Genomic DNA, 15885 nt, shown 5'->3' on the forward strand with positions numbered 1-15885 from the left:
ATGGACTTCGAGACTGGCTGACAAACTGAAAAGGCAGTTCTTCAGGGCAGTGGTAGAGTCTGTCCTTGTTTACGGTGCTACAAGCTGGACACTCACCAAAAGATTGGAAAGAAAACTAGACGGCACATACACCCGTATGCTAAGAACAATATTAAATATATCTTGGCAAAATCATCCCACGAAGCAGCAAATTTATGGCAACCTAACTGCCATATCTAATACCATCAGAGAAAGACGCCTACGATTTGCTGGTCATTGTCTGAGAAGCAAGCATGAATTAGTCATGCATTGCTATGGACTCCACGACACGGACGCGCAAGCAAAGTACGACCTAGATCCACGTACATCCAGCAAATAGCACACGATGCCAACTGTGAACCTGAAGATCTGAGGCAACTGATGGAAGACAGAGAACTCCGGAGAGGAAGAGTTACATTGGTTCGGGCAAGGAGCCCGTCATAATAATGATGATGATGATTTATAGATCAAAGTAGAGAATTCGTTGTTGTTGAAATCTGTTAACACAGCTAGAAAGGGAATTATATTGTTTTTGTGCAACCCATGCGTTAAATTAAGGACTGGGTTATTTTGGAAAGCTGATTGTAGTGTGCTAATATTGTTTTTTATTTCTTGGTAAATGTTAAAATATCGTCAACGTAGCGTAAGCAGATTGGTGGTTTTTGTAGGGGACTAAAACATGTTAATATATATTTATATATAAATTTATATATTGATATATAATTTTTATTCTATATTTTAGATATATGTGCATATGTACACACGCACATATATGCGTATACATATATACAAATATACATATATATATACATATATGTATGCATTAAATTTGCATATACTATATAAATCTATGTACATATATACACACATATATACAGAGAGAAAGAGAAAGAAAGAGGGAGAAAGGGGGAGAGAGAGAATAAAAGGAAGTGTAGTGCATACCAAAGGAGACAGAGAGACACACACATGAGATTGTGAGATAGGCAAAGAATTGCAAATATATGCAGTCGAGGCACATATATTCACTAGTATTAAATTCATCTTAATATTCAGAAGATAAACATGTGGAAATGTAAAGTAATATCTTTTAAAAGTTTGACGCAGTTTTGAATTACAAATATCTATATTAACTTTTGCATTATTCCTTATTCATTTAAATCATTTTTATTATTATATTCAAATTTATGTAGCTGGAAAATATTATTCATAAACTTTCGGCAGCTCGCTTAAACGTGAGACGAGGTACTAAAAATATTTTGACTTAATGTTGTAACAACAATGTAAGAGAGAGAGAGAGAGAGAGAGAGAGAGAGAGAGAGACAGAGACAGAGACAGAGACAGACAGACAGACAGACAGAGACAGAGAGAGATAGAGAGATAGAAACATGAATAAAGATAGAGTTGTGTGCATCTGTGCGCGCATGCGCGTTTAATTATTCATTTTGTTCTCCTCTTTCGTACAAGTGGCGGAGCACGAAGACCGGTTTTTCTTATTGGTATTCGCTACTCAATCAGTACGGCTCGCGCCTTTGAACATGCTGTTGTCCCTATTTACAATGCCTCCCCACGGGAAAGAGTTGGACACCAGGGTCGTTTTTTAACGTGGAGAAAAGAAACAAAAATAAAAATTGGCTCAGTTGTGAAAGATTTCTCCTCCACTGACAGAGAACAAGAAATTGAAGTGCAGCATCTGAAGAACATATACTACACTTAGATCTTGTCCCAAAGGCCAAGTAAGAGAATGTATTTGCTCCCTCACCGAGCAAATTAGGCACAAGGCCGATTTTTAATGTGAGGAGTGAAGGGGAAATGCGGACCAACTCCCCGGGGAGTAGGGGAGCTGGATTGTGACAATTGGTATGAGGGGCTGCCCCTACATTGACCAAGGTATTATATGTGGGGTCGCCTCCACATATGGTCTTTGCTTGCAGTATCTGCCGGAACAGATACTACACTTTGAGGTATTTATTTTCTCCCCCACTGAGCAAATTAGGCACAATGCCGATTTTTAATGTGAGGAGTGAAGGGGAAATGGGGATCAACTTCCCGGGAATTAAGGGAGCTGGATAGTGAAAATTTGTATGAAGGGTTGCCCCTACATTGACCAAGTTCTTATATGTGGGGTTGCCCCCACATATGGTCTTTGCTTGCAGTATCTGCCGGAATAGATACTACACATTGATCTTGTCCCGAAGGCCAAGTACGATGCTGTTTGTATTTATTTGTTCCCCACTGAGCAAATTAGGCACAATGCCGTTTTTTAATGTGGAGAGAGAGGGAGGGGGAAGGGAAAAGGGGGACCAGCTCCCGAGAGGTGGGAAATGGGAGCTGGATAAACAATGTTGGTATGAAGGGTCGCCCCTACATTGACCAAGGTCAGATATGTGGGGTTACCCTACCATATGGTCTTTGCTGGTCTTTGCTTGCAGCATCTGTCGGAACAGATACTACGCTTTGATCTTGTTCCGAAGGCCAAGTACAATGCGGTTGTCTATCACTAATATGCTAACAGGCAAAAATGTGCTACTTTTAACATCTGAGCGCGTTACATAAAACTGTTTTACATATTAATGTAATTGTTCTGATGATCATAACAGCAGCAGCAAGAACACTGCCACCACCAGCACAACCACCAGCGACAACAACAGCAACAACAACAATAACAACAACAACAACAACAACAACAATAAACGTATTATTAATAATAATAATAATAATAATAATAATAATAATAATAATAATAAGGAACTAAGATCAGAAGAAATTAAAAACAGAAACAGAGAAGGTTACCAAGCTCCTCTCACATATCCCAACAAATACAATCACAGACTTAAACAACCTAATTTACGCAGGCGCCAAAATGGTAAGTATGAAACTCAAATCAGAAAATCAACCGGGGACAAGCGGACCGACAAAACCTGGATTGGAAATAAGACTAGAAACCCAAATACACAAACATAAAAAAGAAACCAAAAAGATCAACAGGAAGGAAGCAATGTGGAGAAAACAGAATATTGGAAATGCAACTGACAGGGAGAGACTAAACAAGAAACATGAAGAACTAGACAAGACACGGAAGAAAAAAACAATATAGAAAAAGAGACAAGGAATAAGACAAGGAAAGAAAATAGAGAAGAGAAACAGCTATATGGACGATTCATAAGAATTACAAAAGAAGAGACAGACAAAAACACTTGGAAATGGGTAGAAAAAGGAAACCTTAACAGGGAAACTGAATCACTAATAACAGCTGCAGAAGATAACGCGATTAGAACCAACCACATCAAAGTAAGGATCGACATGACAGAAGAAACAGCAAATGCAGCCTCTGCATACAACGAGACCTAAAAAAAAACTGGCTCAAAAAGAATATAAACCTACGCACGATCAAGTTATGCAGACAACTTCATCGACACACAGACAAATGTTTAACAGAAAAACCGGCTGCAGTAATGGAAAATGAAAGTCACAAGCTCCTATGGGACTTCGATATACAAACCGGTAAACCCATCCAAACAAGATGACCGGAGGTTATAATAATTAACAAGAAGGAAAATATCTGCCAGATTGTAGATTTGATCGTTCCGGCAGGCCACAGACTAAAACCAAGCAGAATGAGAAGCGGAGCAAATGCACGGAATTTGCCAGAGAGCTCAAAGGGATCTGGAAAATGAAGAAAGTAAAAATAACACCACTAATAGTAGGAATGCTAGGAACGATACCAAAAAAACCTTGAAAAAACAATGGGAGAGATTGGAATCAGAGGGATGACTGAGAAAATACATTGGGTAATAATAATGATAATTGTAGAAATATTAATGCGGAGACTAACACCACATATGAACTACACACAAACTGGGCACTGAAATGGCTACAGATGCAAAACACAAAGGAAGCACACATAGAATAATGAAAATTGAAACTGTATAAATGAAAAAACAAAAAAAAGACGCCACAACTTTTTTTTTCCTTTGAGTGTCACCATGAACAGGCACGACACAAAATAATGAGGGTCAAGGGGGAGAGAAAGACCGAGGAGAGAAAGAACTGGCAAGACCTCCGCTGGAGATTGTCAAAGACGACTGCGACCTTAAGGAGGCTTATTGCCACCCAAATTTCAGGATAAGAGGAACAAAGGAAAATGAGGAGGGAAACAGCTTTATGAACGATTCATAAGGTTTATAAAAAAATGAAACTAACGAAAACACATGGACATGGCTGCAAAAGGGAAACGTAAACATAACTGAAATTTAAATAAACACCGCACAAGATAACGCGATTAGAACCAACCACATAAAAGCAAGGATCTACAAATCACAGGAAAACAGCAAATACAGAATCTGTGAATAAAGAGACGAAATAATAAACCACACAATAAGAAAACGAAGCAAACTACCCAAAAGAAATATAAAAATAGACACGATCAAGTATGGAAGGCAATACACTGGTAATTATGTAGGCAACTGAATCTTGATCATTCAGCCAAAGGGTACAAGCACAAACTGGCAGCTGTACTGGAAAATGAATGTCGCAAAATTCTATAGGACATAGATATACAAACAGATAACACCCTCCAAGAAAGAACATCGGATATCATACTAGGTATCAAGAAAGAAAAGACCCGTCAGATCATAGATTTTGCCGTTCCAGCAGTCCATAGAGTGAAGATCAAAGAGATGGAAAATCAGAGCAAATACATGGAACTGTCAGAGAGCTCAAAAGGAAATAGAAAGTGAAAAAAGTTAAGATAACGACACTAATAGTAGGAGCACTAAGAACAATACCGAAAAACATGAAAAAAACTTTTTCCCACTCATATTTCAGTGAATAACAGTGGTCGCCGCCAATGAGAAATCAATGGTAAGTGGCTGTTACGATAATGCAAATTCATCTGCAAATATTAATGAAAGAGGTGGGGAGTACTGGAAATCTGGGGAGATTTGTTTTCACTCAGACTCCAGAGAATGCCACAAGTTGTTCACAAAAAAATATTTGATTATGGCTTATGTGACTACTCCTGGTGAGTACATAATAATAATAATAATAATAATAATAATAATAATAATAATAATGACTGGCAGCACAAATAGTCTAGAACGGTCGAGTAGGATGGAAAGCCCTATAAGAGAAAGCAATAACAAGACCTACAGTGAACTAGATACATATAACCAACTAAATACCGGTGATGAACAATGGCCATCACCAGCGAGAGTTTCATTGCAAATGGCTGTTACTATGAGGCAAATTTATTTTCAAAAGCTATCGAAAGAAAGGAAAATGTGGGAGACATATGTTCACCCAGATTCCTGGAAACACCGCTATTTATTGTCAGGTAGCAATCTCTTATGATAACCTTTTTAAGATCTCCTAGTAAGTAAGTAAATAAGCAAGTAAATAATAATAATAATAATAATAATAATAAGAAGAAGAAGAAGAAGAAGAAGAAGAAGAAGAATCGAATCACGCTTTTTAACAGTCGTGTTTCCAAAGTTTGCTCGTGCTGCACAAACAAATGCTTTAGTATTCTTAGCCAGATACCCGGCTTTAAACCATTACTATGGTCGTTCATCCGCCGCATCTGCTATATCCTGGAAGAACTTTCCATGAGTTTGCTTCCCAGCCAGTTCCTCTGCCCTTTCTCTGTCTATACGTTTCACATAATCAGCATTGGTCTCACATACCTTTTTCTTTCATTTTTCTGTTCACGATGCCCTCACCCCCAGAACTCCTAAATATTTATATGCTTATTCTTCTATTTCCTTCCATTTGGCAACACTATTCCATTTCAATATTGCTTTCCTTTTTATTACCAGCACCGCACACTTTCTAATCCTAAAATTCCATCCTGATGTCTTCCGAGTATGTCCCTACGAGATCTACACGTTTCACAATTTCCTTCTCATTTGTATCAACTATAATCAAATTCTCCATAAACAGTAGATGGCCGAGGTGTCTGCCACCAGATGCAAAGCTATACCCCAGCTTCTCTATCTTCAAGGGGATGCTCAGTACAAAAAGAAACAGAGATAGCGAATCTCCTTGGAATACCCCACGTCTAATGCCAACTCCCCCAAGCACCGGTCTGTTCGCTGACAGCACCATTTTCTATTGAGTCATACTTGTCTCCAAAAGCCCTATCATATTCCCAGCAACCTTTATCATCGATACTATTTCAGGGATCCATAAATGAGGAACCATGTCGTAAGCCTTTCTGAAATCGATCCATGCTACACTCATTCATCTTCCTCGTCTTTGCATCCTGCATTACTGCCTTACGAATCATTAGTTAATACTTAGTACCCCTTGAGCCGCGGCGGTATCCTTTCTTGTTATCAGGGAGACACCATTACTCAAAAGATGTCCATAAACATTTTCCTCGAAGATCCCCGTTAAAAGCTTCCACATTAGTGATAGACATGTAATCGGTCTGTAATTGCTGGCAGCTGTTCCCTTTATTCCAAATCAGTGTCGTTGTTCTTTTAACAACCCAATCAGAAACATCCCCAACTCAACAATCCCTTGCAAGACAGCAGCTATAGGTGAGTGACGACATTGAAACTGCTTGAATCAGAAGCTCCTTTGGACCAGGTATCTTTCAGTTTGCCATCCTTCGAATGTCAGCTGTTATGTCATCAAGGGTTATCACTGCATTCCTGAGAACCTAGATCTGACCTCTCCCAACCAGCTAATCTTCTCATTGTGTTGCCCTTAGATAGTCCAAATCCCACTCCAGAACTCACTGACATCATCTTCATTTGGAGTGCTGTGACTTCCCGCCTATCTACTACCATTTAATCAGTTATACAGCTGAGACTGATTTTTCCAGAAAAGGTTGTTCTTCCGAAACACAACAAAGTTCCTAATTTTCATACCACAAGTGCAGACCTTCTCTTTCAAAACTGTTAGCACTGTCATCGTCCCCTTTTTCACCAATCTATACCTCCTTTCAAACTCGTCCTTGGCTTTATGTCTTAGTTTGACTCCTTTTCTTATTTCCTCGATTCTACCAATGTCTTTCCGCCACCGTTTAATACTTTCCACAAGTTGTCTCAGCCAGTATGGTCTTCTATCCTTTATTTTCCTTTTTTTTCTTCTGTATTAAGCCAAGACAATTCGCAACAACGGATGATGATGATGATGATGATGATGATGATGATGATGATGATGATGATGATGATTGTTGTCGCCCAGCTACCAGAGAACACCACAGGTTGTTTTCAAGGAGAGATCCTTTATGACCTGTGTAAAAGCTCCTTGTGAGCCATTAATAATATGTTGAACCGTCATCATATAGCATGTAAATTACTCCAAAGGCATGCTAAAATCTCTAGCCTCTCACAATCTAGTCCAAATCTTGACCTTCTTGTGTGACTCATTTAGCTCGATGGACACGTTTTACTGACAAGAGGAGGTTCTTCAGGCGAGTAACAGGCACCTTAAAACAAGGAGCTATGAGTAGATGGTGCGCGATATACTAGCAAGACTGACAAAGTAGGAGAAAACCCCCTGCAATTTCAAACTACCACTGTCTAGAGATAGTATCTTGAAAACAAAACAGCGGTGGCTGTGGTTGTATAACCTAAAAATCACTAGACTTCTTACGAATTAAGTATCAAACCAAAGTATTTAGAAGAACAGCGGGAATTAAACTGGAACTCAAACTGTATTTTGCAGAGCATCGAGAACTCGATCGTCATTTCTAAAACTACTAGAATAAAGTAGAGTAAACAGATTAGCAGGGTAATTATGGAGTACTTCTTCCATGAAAAGGCAGGTGAATAGAGAAGTACTAGGGGAAGATACAGCAGACGAACGATACATGCAGCTAGGAAGCAGTTCCGTAGTACTGTGTTCCACAGACGAGTAGTTGTCGGAAAAAGTGTGCTCGTAGAATTTTGTTCTAGCCACGAATAGAGTAAGGGAAATTGCTGACAATGGTTGTAGAACACATGTTACACGCGCGTTTTCAGATAGACATTCGTGGTCCAACACGTTGTAGCAGAGTACGTCTCAAGGAACATAGGACAGAAAATAACAACTGTTTCTTTTATTTTTATTTCCGGGTATTTTCTTGATTAAAACATGATCGGTCTACTTTTCTCTGACCTCTGTCCTCTCAAACGTCATAAACTCTCTGTGCATACGTTCTTTTTATAGCTATTTTCTTTTTCATTGCGGTGACGTCACTTCCCAGACTGCTCCACATTTGCTTACAGCCGCCATATTCTGTTACAGTCGAGTATTTGCTGTGAGTGCCTTACAAGATTGTGTATTAAATGACGAGATCGTGTATTAAATTTTATCGTTATTTTCGCGAGCAAAGTTTCTTTCCTATAATTGTCTGCCCGTAGAACACAAGACCACGAGGAACTAAAGATGCGAAAGATTTGCGCGGAATTTGTCTCAGTGATACTCAGAGAAGATCAAACTATTTGACCAAGATGGGCAATTAAGGTCCTAAGCCTCTCTATAGTCCAGACCTTGCCTCATGTGACTTTTGTTTATTCCCTAAGCCCAAGGAAAACCTTAGAAGCTGTCGTTTGGAGACAGCTGAGGTAAAAGAGGCTATGATGAGAGTCATTGGCAAGATCAGACAAAATGATTTCTATGGGACTTTCAAAAAGCTATTGAAACGGTACAACAATTGCATTACAACCAGAGGCAATGACTTCGAAGGGGAGTAGAGTTCCATGTGTGTGGTATCAATAAAAGTGCCTATGCGAAAAAGTCTGGAAACTTATAGAAGATACTTTCTAGAATATTTTTTAAATGTCAGCTTGCATTTCGCATCTTCTTAAAACAGCGACTTTTTTGAAGTTGATATTCTATTAAAGTTTATATATATATATATATATATATATATATATATATATATATATATATATATATATATAATTTAAAATTAACAAATATATTTTAAATGTCGGCTTGTTTGCCATATATATTTAAAAAAAAAAAAGCAACATATTTTCCGAGTCGACATTCTTTAGTCTCGAATCAAATGTTCCCCCATTTTCTTTTCGAATTTAATTACTCTGTTTAAACAAAATACAAGCAACCGAATTAAAAGACTGAACACAAGTCTCAATCTCAGATCTTTAAATGTCTAATTAATTAAATGGGAAAGATATTGATTAGATGTAGAAATCAATAAAATATTATTTAATTTTTCAATTCATTCCTATCGGCAATAACTAATTAATTTTCCTCTTATAGACAAGAAATTACAATAATTAAAGCACATAAAAATATGGAAAAAAATTGTGCGGTAACAAAAAAAAAAAAAGGACGCTATTATTTGAATAATCAGTACAGGGATAATCAAATTCAAAACCGAACGCTTTTAGAAAAATCTTCAAACATTTAAACAAAATAATAATAATTGTGCATGGAATGCTGGAGGCAAGAAGAAACGGTTTTTTGTATCATTGACTAAAATATTTATTCGCGACACTATATATTTAGAATCCACAGAGTTAGTTTTTCCTAAAATATATTATAGCCTCCATTTTCCACAATGGCATTAAATGTTGCGAAAAACAAACGAGACGAATTTAAGTAAAATTTCAAGTAAAACAGCTTCATGTTTTTATTGTATTTATTATATATTTATTCAAGTGGTATTATGATATCTTTTATTTTCAGATATTTCTTTTGAAGGAATGTTTCGCCGTATTTCTGTTACAGTTCCCGAAACCATGTTATAATTTTTTTACTTATTTATTTATTTCTTCTTCTTCTTCTTCTTCTTCTTCTTCTTCTTCTTTTTCTTCTTCTTCTTCTTCTTCTTATTATTATCATTATTATTATTATTATTATTATTATTATTATTATTATTATTAGTAGTAGTAGTAGTAGTAGTAATCTGTCTGTTAGCTTTATACCGTTTTTTTTTCACACGCGCGTGATTATTTACACAAAAACTACTAAGCATAGCCAAAGTTTCAGTTTGAAAGCTGGGATAGGATGTTTACTGTGTCAAACAGAACCGACTTCTAGGATACAATGATGTTGTACTTGATATATTATTATTAGTATTTTATTATTATTATTATTATTATTATTATTATTAGTAGTAGTAGTAGTAGTTGTAGTAGTAGTATTTTTATTATTATTATTATTATTATTAGTAGTAGTAGTATTTTATTATTATTATTATTATTATTATTAATTTTTTATTGGCTCACAAGGAGCTTTCATACAGGTCATCAAATATCTCCCCTTGAAAACAGCCTGTGGTGTTTCCTGGAAGCTGAGTGGCAAAAGTCTTCTCAGGTTTCCAGTACTCTCCATCTCTTTCGATAACATTTGCAAATAAATTTGCTGGGGTATAGATTTGAATCTTGTGGCAGACATCTCGACCATCTATGGATGATTTGAAGATATTCAGTAGAAATGAGAAGGTAATGGAGAGACTGGTAGAGCTCCTCGAGACATACTCGGGGGACATCGGGATGGAGTTTATGATTAGTAAGTGTGTAGTGTTCATGATGAAAAGGCGAGTAAAGGTTCATTTGAATGCAATAGTGTTTCCAAATGGAGTAGTAATAAAAAGATAGAAGATACAAGATATAAGTATTTTGTAGTGAACAGAGAAATGAAAGAAAGTCACTAAGGAGTATCTTAGAAGAGTGAAACTAATTGCAAAGTCGAAACTATGGAGGAAACCTAATGAAAGCAGTGAATGCAGGGAAGTCAGTGTTTTGAGATACAGTGCAGAAATTTACAATGGTCTGACAAGGAGTTCATGTCATGGATATCAAAACAAGAAAGGTTTTAGAAATGTTTGGTATATTCCACATTCGAAGTAGCGTATCGAGGCTGTATCAAAATAGAAAAGACGATGGGAGAGGATTGAAAAGTGTAAACAGTTGTGTTAGAACTGAGGAGATATCGATGAAGGAGCATATGGTTAGAAGTAAGGAGTAGATGCTTAAGGTTGTGACTAATGAAGTGGAGGTATGTGAGACCAAGGCTGATTATGTGAAACGTATGGACAAAGAAAAGGCAGAGGAACTGTAGGAAGAAAACGCACGGAAAGTTCTTCCAAGACGTAGCCGATATGACTGTGAAAATTTATAATGTACTTGGCAGTTGTGAGAGGTTGCGACTAGTCAGACTTTAGAGATGGCGATTTTAAAGTTATGGTTAGCAGCGCTTTAATATATTAGAGAAAATATTGATTTCAATTAGAATAAAAAGTTAAAATTAACGTTTAAGTTAAGGCTGATTATTAATTCCGTTCTAATATTTTCGTAGCTTTTTTATATAGTATAAAGGTTGAGGCATGGACAACAATAATTAATTTTTCGAATATTACTATTAATAGGAAACATCATTCAAAAAGTTCGAGGGAGACTTAATATTGGATATAACATACATGATATGTAAAGTGCAAACATTGCAGTGGAAGAATTAACGGAAATAGATAAATATTTGGATTATGTAGAGAGATTGCTTGAAAGTAATGGATATAGTCATATGGGATGATTTTCCGAAACGGTGATGATAAAGATGGTGTTGTAATAATATTAACCAATATTAGATTATTTAGAGATTTTATGATACTTCTGTGACATTTTAGTATATGCACTCAGGAACGTGTTAGGTAAGGACTTAAAGGGGAGGAGTATGTACGTACGTTAAGAAGTGTGATTTGTAATGCCTACAATTTATTGATGTGTCTTGTTTATTATTTAGGAGTTTATCCTTATCTTTAAATTGGGTGAATAAAGAGTTTTTTCATTTAAGCAAAGGAAACAAAAAGGAATTAAGTGCTATATACATATTATATATATATATATATTTATATATGTATTTATATATGTATACATATAGTCTAAAGAAGCGTTGTATAAAAATTGCAAAACTAAAAGCATAGAATGCAAGCAAGTGTGATAAAGTTCATATTACTTGTTTCCTGCGATGCATTAACCTTCGAAATTTATTGTATATTTGGAAAACCTCTTCCCTTTGACGAGAAGAATTGCATTCTTCGAAACTCCATGGAATAAAGCTTTTCTTGATTTATTTGTATTGTTTGTCGAACAATAAAAATTGTGTATACCTTCCCTGCAGGTTGATAAAGATTTTTGAAATTTTGAATAAATTTTAAATATCAAGATTTTTATTTTGTATATATATATATATATATATATATATATATATATATATATATATATATATATATATATATATTCCCCTTTCTCTCCTTAACCTGTAATTAAAGCATCTATGTACTTGCAGATAAATTTCTATTTTAGCAACAAATATATTATTAAGATACGTAATATTTTGTTTATTTTGTGTCTATTAAAAAGTGAAAGATAGCACGTTCTTTTTCTATTTTATCATTAATTAATATCAAACCTTCACTTATTCGCACATTAAATTTAATTTCATACAGGATTATTCTAGATTGTTTTCCTTATTACTATCAGTTATTATTAAGAGTAAAATTAATCTTTTCGTTTTATTTTGTTTATAAAATAAAATGTACATAAGTGATTATTGAATAGGGTCGATTTCGAAATGTAATATTCTCATTAAACTTCCTACGTCAATTAGGGAAACTTTTTTAACCGATATTTTTCTTTCTCTTCTTTTATTATTCCTCTGAAATATTCTATCAAAACCTGTATAAATACTCGCCGGCAAAGAAGAAATGCGATAAGGGCGTTCCTTCGTGACTTTTTTTTTTCGTTTATGTAGGAATACGACAAAACAGAAACGTGTTTTGACGGTTTTCAGAGATCTCGCAGAAGAGCACACAATAAAAATAAAACCTGGACGAAACAAAGTAGCTCTAGACACACAAGTTTGGCCGGCATTGTCAACATTCGCTTGTAAAGTGTCCTCGACATCAAACGCTTGGTTTAATAAAGTAGTTAGATGTTAAAAAATGGTGTCACAAGCAAAAATTCGTTCCTTGGATAATGTTTCTTTTTTAACATTTAGTATTTCGTGTTTTACTTCTTCCAATTTTTGTTTTATTTGGAGTTTTTACTGATATTATTTATTATTAACTGGTTTTTATTTTTTATTAGCGAGGGGTATCCGGCGTTGCCCGGGTGTTTGGAGGTGTGTGTGTGGGGGGGGGGTTAAAAAAGTAAGTATTAGGATCGAACCCGAAACGTTGGGGCGAAGTTGTGAAAAAAATAAGTGCGACGTTAACCATTGCCCCACCGTGACGTTTGAATTTATTTAATTACTTCGATTTAGCAGGTGCTCGTTTTAATGAGGTCAAGTTTGACTGCGGGATTTCATTTACTGCTGGACGCTTTTTTTCAGCTCCTCCAAGATCTTATAGGAAAAAGACTAACCCATATGCGGCGAGCGACAAATATTGAATATTTATCTCTCCGAAATCGAGCAAATTAAATAGACAGGCGAGCTCCGTTGTTAACTGTGAGATATTACGATTTGTATGTGATATAAAAAAGTTTTAAAAAGTTGTGAACCGACCGACCGCTTCTCTGAAAGAAGCCTTTTGTTGACATACAGAAAAAGCGAACACACATACATACATACATTTTCGCTTTTATATTTATAGATGTTACTAAAAATATTTATTTATTTATTTTTACATTTGTTTTGTTTTACTAACATTTAAGTTTTAAAAAAGTTTTTCGCTTTTTTTTGTTTTTGTTTTTTACAAATATTATGTATTTTTAATTCTCTTTTTTTCTTCCCTTGGTTTGATTTGTTTTTACTGATATTATTTATTATTAACTGTTTTTTATTTTTTTATTTTACTAAGAATATTTATTTATTTATTTTTACATTCGTTTTGTTTTACTAATATTTAAGTTTTATAAAGTTTTTCTGTATTACTTTTTTTATTATTTTGGAATATACATTTTACTATTGTTTCATTTTGTTTTTACTGATATTATCTTTTTTAAATTTGTTTTTATTTCATTGATATTTTTTATTACTTTATATTGTTTTTATCTTAGTTTTTTATTAGTATCATGTAGTTTTATACATTTTTATTTCAGATTTTTTTCCTGGTATTTCAAACTAATTGTTACCTTTGTTTTCTTTTTACTGACATTATTAATTTATAACTAGGTTTTCATTGTGTTTCAGTTTTTAATACCATCTATTTTTACTAGTCTTGTTTTTTGGTTTTGTTTCATATCTTTTATTTATTTTATAAAAATTTCACCTTTTGCTTTGTTTTGTTCTTTTGTCATATTATCCGTTTATTAACTTGGTTTACTTTTGTTTTTATGTTATTATTAGTTTTAAACCTATTTTTTAGTTTTCTGTTTTATTTCCTTATTTGATATTATATATTTTGTTAAGTTGTTTTTCTTTTGTTTTGTTTTTATAACGATACTATTATTTTTAACTTGTTTTTACTTTTGATTGCTCTATTTTATGCTGTATTATTTACACTTTAACTAGTATTTACTTCTGTCTTGTTTCGTTTTACTGATATTTATTATTTTACTAGTTCTATATTTGTTTATTTATTTTTGAGCCAGTTGTTTTATTTTTACTGATAATATTTATTTTTTTAGCTTGTTTTTATTTTTGTATTGTGTTGTATTTTATTGATAATATTTATTCTTTAACTATATTTTTTTGCTTCGCGCTGTTTTATGTTTAATCTTATGCATTATAATTGTACGCAACATAATACTTAGGTACGTATTTAATTTATTTATATGCGCATAGCCAGATTAAGGGGCCAATCTTACAGATTACTGCCTGATTTATAGAAAAAGTAACAAATTATGGAAAGATTATGTTCATCGAAGCCTCTGCACTAAGAAATTTGGGAGCCACAAGATAAAAAACACCAAACCCAGATCTCAGATTATGCTTATTTCTTATAGAGCTTGAATCACTTAAAAATGTTTACTAGGGAAGTAGAAAGTTGAAATTATGTTTACTTTCGCCCGCTTCGTTACGCTAGCTTCCTTTTACTCCTTACATTCTTTTAGCGATGTTTCTGACAAAGATGGGTGGGGGTGATTTCTATGTCTATATAATACTTATCCTCGTCTAGCATTGGATTATAAAGCTGTTTTTAGTTTTATAAATTTGTTTTTACTCATCTTCGCCCCGAACAAGGCACATTGCCACTTGACGTAAGGGGCTATTAATTGGGGCCATGCCTAAGCAATATTAAGATGTTGGTTTACGTTGAATTTAAACTTCTGCATATCAGTACAGTTTGGGAAGCAGGCAGCAGGAAGGGAATTTCAAAGTCTAGCCGTTCTAGGGAAGAGGCTATTAGAGTGGAAAGCTTTCTGGCATTTAGGACCTCAACAGTGGAGGGCGTGAATATACATCATTAGGGTACAAGTGTAATCTATTCATCAGAGCAGATTCCATTAAACTATTTGTAAAACACAGGGCTGCGACATTGCGGTGATGAGACAAGGATTGGGGCTTAGCTGACAAAGTGGGACTTATTAGATTGGAGACCCTTTTTGGGGCCTATTAATGAGTGAGAGACAAGTTGTAGATGCACCATTCCATATGTGGAAACAACACTCCATGTGTGGGCGAATGGTGGCCTTGTAAAGGTACAGGATACTCTCTGGTGTGAGCAGTTTTCTAGCACGATAGAGGGAGGCCATCTTCCTTGCATCGCAATGCCCCCAATGTATTTATTTCAGCTCATATTTTTTGTGAATGTTAAGCCGAGGGGTTTGAAGGAGGAATTCTCACGTAAGCGTGTTATTTGGCATGCATATCTGTAGTTGGAGAGGTTTCTTGCAATTGTTTAAAGAGAACAACTTAGTCTTACTAGCATTAAATGCTAACTTCCATTTACGTCCCCATTCTACGACGATCTGAGTGTCATTTTATAAGGAATCAACCATTTTCTTGGATTTGTGTACATCCGTC

The sequence above is a fragment of the Euprymna scolopes genome, chromosome 43 (genome assembly GCF_053919585.1).
Source record: "Euprymna scolopes isolate OS-2025 chromosome 43, ASM5391958v1, whole genome shotgun sequence".
NCBI lineage: Eukaryota > Metazoa > Mollusca > Cephalopoda > Sepiida > Sepiolidae > Euprymna > Euprymna scolopes.